The following is a 14026-nucleotide window of genomic DNA, read 5'->3' as shown; positions in this document are numbered from 1 at the left end:
AGTAGTTTATTGGCCATTTTGGGCTAATTTCTATCTCTTTCATTTCCCTGCTATAAAAAATGCATCTGTGAGGTTTTTGTGCTTGTATACAGCTCAGCAAGCTCCTGCCTGGTGCCCTGCAGAGTTCTACTGCATTAGAGAGACAAAAGAGAGACTTTGGCATGATTAAGTATCATTTTTCTACATTTTCTTGCTGCCTTTAGCTAATTCCGCCTAAAATGCCAATTTTTTAGAGTTTCTGTGATTTAAATAGCTTGTTACAGCTACATATTGTACTTATTTTACTTTCTGCACTTTAACAAAGTTGTTTTTGTGTTTAAATTACTGTTTAAACTGTTGTAGGCTACACACTCAAGTGTGATAGCCATTTCTGTGCATTTAAAGTGTTTTTTGATTGTATCTGCTTTATTTTCTGAAAAAAAAACTGTATCTGTTTCCCGCCTTTCTAAGCTAGTTTAGTCCAGTTTTCAGGTTAGTGCTAAATACAGGGCTGTGTTACAAGTTTTTGTGTTTGCCCTTACCTTACTTGGATAGATGGAAGTTTCTCTGTTCACCTGTGAGAGAGGGGAGCTTTGAGCAGCCTATCTGTCCCTGCAGGAGTAGTTTCAGCCCAGAAATTAGTAGTTTATTGGCCATTTTGGGCTAATTTCTATCTCTTTCATTTCCCTGGTATAAAAACTGCAATAGCGCGGTTTTGCGCCCTAGGTGCCAGTTAGCTACTGTATAACTATCCCCGGCTCCATAAAGTCTACTCTTCAATTTTTCCCTTGGAACTAGACAAACATTCAACTTAAGCACTCAAACCATTCACTTCTCAGCCCGGCACTTGTTCAAAACTCATAGCAAGGCAAGCACTAATAAACCTTAGCACTAGACCCCCCCCCCATACCGTACAGAAGGACAAGGTTCTCTATTCGACTTTACCAGCCAGTCAGTCAGACAGTTCACTGTACCTATCCAGCCATGTCCAAAGGGCAGTTTCAGGTGTACTCTCCAGTCCAACTGGTGAATCTGGGCATTTTGAGGCAATGTTACAACTGCCTCATGTACACAGACAACCCTCTCCTCCTACCACCAAACACTAATACATGCAAGATATGCAATTATACAGCCAAACTGGAGGCTAAGCTCTCTCAACCCAAGACTGGATCAGACAGTCAAGAGGAGAAGGGAATTACTTGCATCACACCACCAGTCTTACATAGACCTATGAAACCAGCACCGGCAAAAAAACACACATAAATAGATGAAAACATACTCGGAGGCTCTAAATAAAAATCTGCAAAAGCAACAGAGAACTCCAAAGCAGACATTTAAGCAACCTCCACCCCCAACACAAACCATGAAACACATACTTCACAAAACCAGTGTGCCACGCAATCACAGCCCTTAAGACAAAATAACATACCCAACACACTAGTAATAGGTGACTCAATAATCAGGCACACTGACATCCCACTCACTAGGCTGAACAAGGAGAAGGTTACTGTTAGATGCCTGTCGGGTTCCAGGATGCGTAACATAACACAAGCACTCAGGTCACTCCAGAATAAGTACAAATACAACTCTGTCATTGTCCATGTTGGTGTGAATGACCTGAGCCGTACCTCCCTGGACTACATGAAAAGGGATATGGTAGAGCTCTCTGATCACGTATCCCAACCCGCTATGACCCTGACCCTGAGTAGCATCATGCCCTCACAAAGAATGATACCACGGTATAGAGAAAAAATTATCAATTTCAACAATTGGCTAAGCTTCTGGTGCCATTCAAAGGGGATCCAGTGTCCGTCCACCTGGGATGACATGCTTGACAAGCCATGCTGCTTTGCTAGAGATGGCTTGCACCTGTCACTCTTAGGCTTTCGAATACTGGCCAAGGCTCTTGCACCCCCATAATGCCTTTTTTAGGCAAGGCTCAAAAGAAAAACCCACCACCGTAAATAGCACAAGTAACAAAAAATTGAGGGCAATGCTACTCAATGCCAGAAGTCTAAACCTCAAAATGCACGCACTCAAGGCACTCCTCAGTATGTAGAAAATCAATATATGTGCAGTAACAGAAACCTGGTTTAGGGCTCCAGAGAGCACCCCAGCACTACCAGGCTACAACTCATACCATACATTTCAGCCACAAAACCTGGATTGAAATACAAAAGGCGGGGGCTTATCCATATTCATCAAGGATACCCACACCTCCAGGTTAGTGGCACAGCACGATGCTTCAGAGATCATCCACGTGCAACTAACAAAAGGCAAAACTGCAATTCAAATTGTAGCTTGCTACAGATAACTCACCATGTCCCAGGACCCCCATTCTGCATTTCTGGAAACACTGGGAAACATAAAGGTCCTACCAAACACCCTGATATTGGGTGATTTCAACTACTCAGACATTAACTGGGAGAACTACTCAAGTACTAACTCCCTTGCTCAACATTTCCTAGAATGTATAAACTCAAATGCCCTGGATCAACTGGTCAACACCCCCACCAGAGGTGACAACATATTGGACCTGGTCATCACCAGCATGGGAGACCAGTGTTCCACACCGGAGGTCAACCCCTCGTTGGTTAGATCTGACCATAAACTAATCACTCTGGATATCCACATTGCCCCCAACCCCGGTCAAAAAAAACACCAAGAAAAACTTTTCAAAAGCAAAGTTCACGTTACTTAAGACCGAGGTGAAAAGTTTCAAAGCCCCCATGCTAAAGGATAATGCTGCCCGAGCTGCAAAATCCTATAATAATGCACGCTATAGGCACCTACAAGAATGCATGGATCGTGCTATCCCAAGCAAAACCAAGACTCACTCCTCCAAGAAAAGGAAACTAGTCTGGTGGACCCCTGCCATGAACAAGCTATACAATAGAAGGAAGAAACTAGTACAGAAAAGAGTAAAATCCCAAGAACGGAAGACATCCCTGATCAGTATCAGCAAGAAATTACAATCCCTCATAAAATCATCCAAGGCTAGCTTCGAAAGAAAAATTGCCAAGGACACCAAAAATAACCACAAGGCATTATTTAGCTATGTCAAGAATCTAAGTGGCAATTCTCAGATCTGCTCAGAGTTAGTGTAGAATGGCACAAAATACACTGAACCGATCGATATTGCCAATATCCTGGCAGACAGGTTGAGTGCAAACTTCACCCCCCCCCCTCACCCCCAAAAAGGCCCATAACCATACCAGAAGAATGTAGTGCCCCTGAAATCACAGACACTCAGGTTAAAACAACCCTCTCCAAAGCCAAAATCACAGCATCAATGGGACCAGACGGTGTTGCAGGCTGCGTCCTACACAAGCTCAAAGATGAACTAACCCCACACCTAAACACACTGTTCAAACTCAGCCTCTTCACAGGCTACATGCCCATAGAGTGGTGCGCAGCAACAGTTATTACACTCCACAAAGGTGGAGCCATAACAGACCCCAGGAACCATCACCCTATACGCTTGACTAGCTTGGTCTGCAAGGCTCTGGAGTGCATCATCATGGATCTCATTAACAGAGACATTGGGAACCTCCAAACACTGGACCCTACACAGTTCGGCTTTGTTAATGGCAGATTATGCCTCCTAAACCTGGTAGACTTTGAGGCAGTTACTAAGGCTATAGACGAAGGAAAGGTGGTCCATGCAGCCTACCTAGACCTCGCAAATGCCTTTGACACCATTCCCCATTCTGGTATTATAGACAAGCTCACCAGTCTGAACATAAACCTCCTTCATCACAAAATGGGTTGCCAACTGACTCACTGACAAAATCCACATGGTAAGAGTTGTGGGAGCTAGGTCTGACTCTAAACCAGTTACAAGTGGCATTCCCCAGGGCTCAGTCCTAGGACCCCTTCTGTTCGGCATATACTTCTGAGAGGTACAGGCAAGCACAGGACGACTATGTCAGATGAAGTTTGCAGACGACTGCAAACTAGGGGCTATAATTGACTCTCCAGCTGACACAGACATCATCCAAAAGGGTCTCACTGAGACAGATACCTGGTGTCAAAACCATGGCCTCAAGCTAAATGCCAAAAAGTGCATAGTCATCCCCTTTGGAAAAAACAAAGTACCCACAAACTACTACATAGGTGGTAGTCTCCTAAATACGGAAGACATAATGAAGGATCTGGGAACCCAAGTAGACAGTAATCTCTCCTTTGATAATCACATTGCCAAAGTGCTTAGAAAATCTGTCTATGTGACCCACCTAATCACAAAAGGGTTTGCATCCAGATCAAAAGAGGTCATTGTGCCCCTCTACTCATCACTTATCAGACCCATCATAGAGTACAATGCTCCATTTGGGATGTACCTTACAAGACATCTGTAACAGCTGGAACGACCGCAAAAGTACATCACCAAGAGGATCACTGGCCTCAAACAGATGCCCTATGCAGCTCGACTGAAGAAACTCCAGCTGTACTCAGTTGCATACCTACTCAGAGGTGATCTCTGCCTGACATACAAGGCCATGTCCAACCCAGAACTGGTGGACATGCTCCACCTAAAGAAAACCATATCCCCTCAAGCCACACGCTCTAGAGATCTAAACCTCACCACAACAATAAATAGGATGTGCTGGAGGCACAGATTCCTGTCCCAGAGACTTCCCATGCTTTGGAACAAGATTCCAATCTACATTAGACAGAGCTCTTCACTAACACTCTTTAAGAGAAACCTTGATGAGTGGATGGGAAACAGAATGTTTACCCCGGGGATCACTTCAGTGGCTCTGCTGGACAGAGGCACAGGGAACTAATCTAAGGGTGTGGCAAAAGCCAACACATTCTGGCTAGGCTTATAAATGCCTTTGGGCAGATAGCCTAGTACCTACCTATGAAACTATGTTGAGGAAAGCATTCTACATCTTACATTAGCAAAGGCTTTACATAGAGAACAATTTATGTTATCAGTCCCCTATACTCATCCATCATCAGCCCTATTGATAAATATAATCCTCCCTTTGACATGTATAGTCCCAGACACCTGCAGCAAGTTGACAGACCTCAGACATCTCTGAGTAATCAAACATCAGACAGTCTCCAACATGTGTCTTCTGCAGGTAGAATGAAGTAGCTGTCACTGTACACTGTATCATATATATAGCTTTGAGGGAGATTATGCATGCATTATGTGGCTGTCTTTGACCCAAATGGGATGACTATGCTGCACATAATGAGATGAATATGCTGCACATCCTTAAATCATATGGAACTACAGTCACCTGTTCCAGGGACCTCAATGTACACTTAATCATACATAGGACATGCTGGAGAGACACATACATCTCTCAAAGGTTGTCAGTTCTCTACATTAGGCTTCCAATCCATGTCAAGCAGAGCCCATCCATTAACCTGTTTAATAAGTACAGGATGACTGACTAGATGTGAAAATGTTATTTGCCATGGATCACTGCTGATTCTCTCCTGGACATGGTGGGGTCCTTTCTATAAGAATCATGACCATGCATTATATATGCCATTGCATATTATATTGTGATGTATCGGCTATTCTTCTAAATGGGTCTATATCACATTGTTGAACTTTGGAAAAAATTCGAACATCATATGGTCGGCACCATATAATCGAACTTTTAAAACTTTGAACATTTCAACAGACATCTCCGTACAGTGCAGAATGGGAAGATTTCCCTTTTTTCTACAGTAGTGCAATCTTGGAGTTGGTATATTTAAAGAGTGGGGGAGTGTGGGGGGCACATGACCCCCATGTAGGGGGTGCAGGGGGCTTTATCTCCTGCTTAAACGATTCAGGTAGGTTTTTCCTTTGGTTTATTTATTTATTTTTTTTACATTTTCGAACTTTTAAAAGTTAGATCATATGGTGTCGACCATACAATGTTCGAACTTTTAAAAGTTTGATTATGTAATATAGACGCCTTCTAAACACCATCAGGCCAGTACTCTTGTCACAGCCTATGAACCCCAGAACCTGTGGTGATGTCCATGAAAAAAGCAAAACATTATTCTGTACTATTTTTCTGACAAGATTTGTCTGCAGTGCTAGCATACAATTCAGAGCTCAGAAGCTGATGGGTTGACTTTGGATGTGCACACATACGTTTGCTATAAACAATCCTTAAAGAGTTTGTCTTTTTTCAGCTTTTACTGGTTAGGGGTTGCCACAGCAGAACTCCTGTCTGCTAATGATTGGCAGTAGATTTTTATCGTGACAAGTTGCCAGCCTGATGTCCAACCTTCAACTAAGGCACGCCCATTTACGAATGTCTTTTGAACTCCACTTGACCACGGGGAGGACATGCAGACTCCACACAGAAGGCACTCCAGCTGAGAATTGAACAGGAGAACCTCTTGCTTTGAGGCAGCAACACTACCACTGCACCACCATGGCTTCCTTAAAGAGAAGGTTGATATATTAATGAGACACATTTCATTGACTGACTTCACAAGCCTTACAAAAGCACCAGCTAGAAAGTTGAGGAATTATTATTATGCTAGCAACTGTCTAAATGGCTAAGAAAAATATAACTGACAGGTACAAGTATCAGGCCAACAGCACAAATGGAGATATAAAATGCATATTAGTGTAGGTAGTCACCCTGCACATCAGACACATAGCTTTAGTATCCCTGAATCCAAAAAATAGATAACAGGGATGTGGCACAGTCATCACTTGCACAGGGTGGTTTGTGTAGGTGCAGGTGGCCTAGGCTGATACAAAAGGTTGGTGAGTGTGTGTGTGAGTGAGTCAGCAAGGGCAGCATCCAACATGGAACATGTAAATGTTGCATGTGTGTCAGTAGGTGCATGTGACATTGATGTGTGAGAAGTGTCTGCATGAACATAGCCAAGCTCAGAGCTAGATTTACATGTCTGTATGTCAGACAGCTGTGAGCCATACATGGTAGAGCTGACAGTTCATCATCTTTACCCCCGACCACGAGAACTGGTTCTGGCAGGAGTTACACTGGCACCTCCACACCCAAGGTCAGATGGTGTGCTGCTATCTGAGAGTGAGTGATGTCTGCTGGATCTTCTCCCTTCACTGGAACACCCAGGACCACGAACCCATAGCCTGCTACATCTGGGTGAGGACAGCACACTCTCTGATGGAGCAATGGATGTACTGCCACTACGGAAGTTTGATCAGACATGCCCACCTTGGCTCTCAGCAGATGTAGTTGCTGACCTAACCTCAGCTGTATGCCTCCTGGCTGCATGAATCATATCAGTAGCTCTGTAATACACCTGCTCATATGTATGACTCTTAAGGTCCACTCTGTTGATACTTTGGACAAGGTCATACCAGAGTTTCGCATGTTGGGCCATTATTGCTCCCCTTCTTGACAGCAGGACTTCATGGTGTTGTCTGAGTGAATCTATAATCAGGTCATTTTTGGCCTCAGAGAATGGTAGCCTATGTCTAGGGGGGCATATTGTTTACTGAGAGACAAAATAATAACACATATAAGGATCACATAAGTACAAATAAACTGTTGTACAGATAATGCAGTAAAGGCAGACTCCCAATATTCAACAGTGGATCAAACTGTAAAGATTCAATGGTGGCCAGTAAATAACAAGTGCTTACAAAACTAAGAGTAACAAGAGCAACATATTCTTGATTGCGCCCAAACAGATACTGGACTATGTCACCCACCCAACATAACAGTTCACTCCACATTGTGCCATAGCAGGACATCATCTCCCCCCCCAAAAAAACTAAATAACAAGGTAAGGAACAATGTTGTTAACCAAACAACAGTGAAATGTTAAAAGTACTATCAATCGATCTTTCCATGGAACATATGAACATAGTTAGCACACATTATACTTTCTGCCTACTCTACATCCTCTGTACCTCTCACATTGCTGGAAAAGAAGATCATGTAATGAGTATGTTTCTAATAAATGCATACAGATTTACTTCACATTTATTCTTATCTATATTCCAGCAAATTAATTATTTAGGTTACAATATGGATACATACCTGATGGAGTACAATATTCCTCTATCAAAATATAGTGAATCAGAAGAAATGTGCATCTGAGTTAGAATAATGTAATAACTCTCATCCACATCAGTTTACCCAGCTACACATCTGCCTTTTTATAATGGAGTACATCAATAATTAATTGCATGCATACCTCTCAAATGTACATATTTTCAAAGAATGTCCAGATTTTTGCCTCATATTTTGATCCATTTTTCATAAGATTGTGGTTTTCTGGCAAATTAGTGGCAAATCATTAAAGACTATAGTTAGAAAATAATGACAGATATTTGAGTTTCAGACTTCATACCCTTCAGAATATACATGCTAATGCAAAACCTGTTATTCTGTCAACTGTTATTCTATCAACTTTCTAAGTTTGTAAGAGCAATATTTAAAAAGTATTCCTATTTCTGGGCCTTTGTTCCACTTTTATTTATGGCTTTGTCCAGATTTCTTGCTCTAAGAGGTTGAGAGGTATGATTGCATGTGTCCTACTCTGTGCTTCAGAGATGCAAATTACAGCATACACAGCTGAATTGCATGCTAATTAACCAATCCTGTGGAGCTAGTCAACAAGATATTGTTACTTATATATTGCTATGTACATGCTTCCTACTTTTTTTGACCTGTTGTATTGCACATTTCTTTAATATCTTTGCAATTTTTTTATATACGGTAAACCGTTTGTAACTGTAGCTTTTCTCCTCTGGTCTCCACTGAAAATGGGACACAGGCCCAGTTGGCCCAACCTGGTTAACAAATATCAATAAATAAAATAAATAAATATAAAATCATCCATGTTGTCTCCATTTTTTTTGGGGGGGGGGGGTTGAGAAAATACTGGAGTGCACACACAAAGTAGGCACAGAGAGATTATTAGCTGCTGCTTTTTGAATACATCTGTCTGTGATACAGGCTGAAGACACTGTTGCTGCTGGCAATAGCCTTACACAGAGAATGTGAAAAGTTTGCAGGGCACATAGACACTGGAGAAACTGAGTGACTTCTCTCAGCACTGACTCGGAGACAGAGACAAGTGCAGTAAACCATCCCAGTGGAAAGTAAGGTATGTGTTTAAATGCGATTCCTAGTCACTGGGACATTTCACAGACTAGCAGGGGCATGCTTGGTGTGTTATCTTCAAAACATCACTCATTTAGTCTTAAGAAAGATAATTCATTATTATTTTCTCGTAGTGATCATAGATTCAATACCCAAACAAGAATTGATAAAATATTTGTATCCCAAGATTTAAAAATGAAAATATCATATTTTTCTATAATCCTTTGCCCCTTATCTGATCATAACTCACTCATTCTTGAATTTCAAACAGATTTTAAGAGATTGACTTTCACCAGAAGAATTTCAGCCTATATCACTAAATTAAAACAGTTCAAACCATGGCTGGACTCAGAAATACAATACTTCTTAGATACTAATTATACTAGTGAAATAGATATAATTATTTTATGGGAATCCCTAAAGGCATATCTTTATGGCAAAATTATTACTTGGTGTAATAACAAAACAAAGGAATGGGAATCAGAGTTGGTTAATATTCAAAAACAAATCATAGAAAACAACTCTAAGGATTTGAAATATCCAGTTGCTAAAAAAAAAGAAGTTGGGGAATTAAATAAAAAATACAATGATTTCCTAACTCACAAAACCGATTTGGCTTTAGAAAAATTAAAACTGCATTCTTTCTCTGTCTCCCCAAAATATATGCACAACCTAGCAATGAGATTAAAAAGACACTCCACTGAAAATAATATCACAAATATAATTCATGAAGGGAAAAATAATAAAAAGTCTCAGATTTAAGTGACATCTTGGAAGCCTTTAAATATAATTTTACAAAACACTACAAAAATAATGATCATATCATAACAACTTAGACTTAGGCTTGGATTCCTTAAATTTAAACAAAATACCAAAAAGCTTAATCATAAATATTCAAAAACAAATTACTCTAAAAGAAATTAATGAAAAATTAAAGAAAGTAAAAATAATAAGGCTCGAGGTACTGATGGAATCATTATTGAAATTTACAAACTATTTCCAGCATCTGCTATAACAATTAAGCAAAAAGCACTAACTGAAACATATTCACAAGGCACAATTCCACCTTCATGGAGATATTCGTTGATCACCCCTATATTAAAGGAAAATAAGAATCCCAACTTATGCAGTTCATATAGACCAATCTCACTGCTTAATAATGACTATAAAATTCTTATGTCTATATTGGTTAACAGAATCAAAAAATCACTGATTCGTGTCATAAGTGATGACCAAACTGGTTTTATTTATAATAGACATACCCATGATAATATTCAAAGAATTTTAACCATTATAGACATTTTAAATAGAGACAAACATGAGGCCCTAATAGTTACTTTAGACATCAAAAAAGCTTTTGATTCATTAAATTGGAATTATCTTTTTAAACTTCTACAAATTTATGAGTTTCCTAATTAATTCATTACTTTAGTAAAAAATATTTATAAAAACAATCTGGCCTATGTAAAATTAGGCCCATTTAGATCAGAAGCTATTGAAAGTACTAAGGGTACCAAGCAGGGATGTCCTATGTCTCCAATGTTGTTTGCTTTAGCAATAGAACGTTTTTCCTCGGCAATTCGTTTTAATCCCAAAATTAAAGGCATTAACATTTTTGATCAATTTAATTCCAAAATAATGTTCTTTGCCAATGACATACTTCTCACTTTAATTAACTCAGATGAGTCACTAAGTGAACTAAATTTACTAGTTGAAAAATTCTATCATATCTCAGGTTTAAGAGTTAATAGTTCTAAGTCAAATCATATGTTGTTAAATAAAAAAAAAACTCTAATACTAACATAAATCAAATAATTGGGAAACAGGTTTCCTCTTTAAATTACTTGGGGATTGTATTGTGTGAAAATTTAGAATTAACTTTATCTACTAATTATAATAATATTGTGAATATCCTAAAATCACTAGTTAGGAAATGGAATAAATTGTATTTAACATTTGAAGATTGGTTGCAGTTAATAAAGATGATTTTACTCCCAAAAATAAACTACATCACACTAGCTATTCCTATAATTCCTAGTAAGAAGCTTTTAAAAGAAATAAATAAAATCCTTATAAATTTTCTTTGGTACCCAAAAAAAAATAGAATAGCTTTCTTAAATCATGTTAGGTCTTGGGAAATGGGAGGAATTAACTTCCTGACTTAGAATCTTATATTAAAGCATCCATTTTTAAAATGGTAATAAATTGGTTTGATCCAAAAATGCTCTTCTGCATGGAAAACTGTACGTACTGCTATATTCCTAAAATAAAATAAATTAACAAAAAAAATTACAATTAAATGAACAAAATAATAAACTCTGGCATATTAACTGGATTAATTTGCAATATAATTCTACTAAGCCCACCAATCTAAATTATATAAATTATGTTTACAACACTTTCAGGAGTTTTGTAAATAATAATATTGATATTAAACTATGGTTACAGTTATTAATTCCCTTTAAAATTACAAAAAACGTTTTCAATAACATTCATATAAATACTCAATACATGGAAAACAAAAAAATTTACATGCTGGTACCAATGTATGGAAAACTTGATAGTCATGGATGTACCTCAGTTAATGAATACATTTGATTTATCAAATTCAAACTGGTTATCTCTTAGCAGTCTACTTCCTTATGCACATGATTTATGCAGAACAATAGACAACTCTTCCTTTAAATCCATACCTAAACTCATATTTTTTTTACATGAAGTAATATATAGAGATCTTAATTAGACAAATTTAACTTCAAAATTATATAAAATCATTATTAATAACAAAGCCAATCCTAATCAGAAGTTTTGGAATTTTATTACTAAAGAACATCCTACATGGTGGAGCAGTGGTTAGCATTGCCACCTCCCAGCAAGAGGTTCTCCGGTTCGATTCTCAGCTGGGGTGCCTTCTGTGCGGAGTCTGCATGTCCTCCCTGTGGTCATGTGGGTTTCCTCCAGGTGCTCCAGTTTAATCCCACATCCCAAAGACATGCAGTAGGTGAATTGGACACTCTAAATTGGCCCTAGGTGTGAGTGTGTGCATGTGTGTGCCTTCTGTGGAAGGTTGGGCGCCAGGCTGGCAACTCGACACTGTAAAACTCCACTGCCAATCATGAGCGGACAGATGATCTGCTGTGGTGACCCCTAACTGGGAAAAGCCAAAAGAAGAAGAAAGAAGATTACTAAAGAAGATCCTTTATTGTTAATAAATGAGTATAAAACTAGTCTATTATATTCTATTAAATTAACCTCCAATATACAAGTCTGAAGTTTTTTTTCGTGGAAGTTTTTGCATAGAGCTTTCTATACACCCAACAAAATTGCTAGATTCAACAATTCTAATGACATAACATATTGGAGATGTTCTTCAAAATGTAACATGATTGGTCTCATATTATGTATGAATGTACTCACATTAAGAAATTTTGGGAAGATATTGGTGAATTTCTACAAGCCATTTTTACAAATTATTTTATTTTGTGAAAGTCATTAATTCTTCTGAATATAATTGGAAATATTGTTACAAAAAACAAAGACCTTTATCTTCTTTGGCCTACAATGGCAGTTACTAAGAAATGCATCACAAGAAAATAGAAATCCTCCTCCATTCCAACTTTTGATGATTTTCTAACTCTATTGAAAGATATAGCACTGTTGGAAATCAGAGTCAAGGAAATGAGAATCTTTCCTAAGAAATGGATTAATAATCCTTGGGAGATAGTTCTCTCCCTTATTGAGACACTTGAAAAAGACACAATTTTACCTACTTAAGTGGAGAAGAAGTAAAATGGCCTAGTCTAACAATGTGTAACTTTGTTTGTGTATTTCAGATGTCTTTCCTTTTTTCATATTTGATTTGAGGCCATTTGTACATTTTGTATATAGTTCATTATAATTTATTCCTGCTTGCAATGTTAAAGTGTATTATTATTTTATTTGGAAAAAGATAAAATTATTTGAACGAAAACATCACTGCATGGTATCCTGCAACATGGCAAACCTAAACATTAGTTCTGAGTATATTTTCAGAAGAATGCTACAATTATAACATGTATTGCATTAGCCTAAGTTAATATGTGCCTTACATGGGAGTCATGAATAAATGACAACAAGAAATGGGGAACAGGGCTGGGTCTATTTTAACCTTGAGGTGTACAACTAAAACTGCCAAGACATGTCTAATGGCATGTATATCATTTCTGCATGCAAACCTGCCAGTTAACATGAATCCCATATGTGCCACATCTCCCAAATGCTCCAGTTGTGTGATATGGTGGATATCTCATAGGCTCATTTAGGGGTGGATGCCTTTGGTCCCACCCCCAAAATAGTTAACAATGCTAGTCAGCCTGGTGTGATTTATTTGCCAACTGCATAACATATTCCCAATTAATATCCTTCAACATTCTAAAGACAATAATATAGAATTGTTCTCACACATTCTCTGTACCACAGTACTAATCAGATAATTGTTGGCTGACCATGGAACACAGCATGTTAGGATGGTGTTACATATTTGAAAACAAGAATCATAGCAGCATATGTAAGGAGTAAGTGCAGTGTTTTCCAAGTTAAACATTTCACTAAGTGTACAACAAATGTGCTATTTCAATATAAATGTACATTCCCTGTCTAATTTGCTTGTGCGCTGAATGATTGTTACTGCCTGTTTAATTTGCTTGTGTGCTGAATGATTGTTACTGCTTGCTACAGAGGTGTATGTGAGAACAACAGCTTTAAGCCACCCATGCATTGATCTGAATCTACATTGCATGCTGATCTGAATTACACACTTACGTACACATATTCCCTGTGTACTAACAAATTGCACTGTATATATCATAACATTGATTTCTGTTTCTGTATGTTATTAATTTTTTTTCTTAAATTTTGAGCCTGTATGAACCTTATAATGAATACAAATGTAGCCAAAAGTCATGCAACTTTTCCTGTAGTGCAAGGAGTTAAATGTCACTTTT

The sequence above is a fragment of the Protopterus annectens genome, chromosome 5.part0 (genome assembly GCF_019279795.1).
Source record: "Protopterus annectens isolate FY-2018-M chromosome 5.part0, PAN1.0, whole genome shotgun sequence".
NCBI classification, from domain to species: Eukaryota; Metazoa; Chordata; order Ceratodontiformes; family Protopteridae; genus Protopterus; species Protopterus annectens.
The sequence above is the reverse complement of the archived record's forward strand: the minus strand, read 5'-3'. Positions refer to the sequence as shown.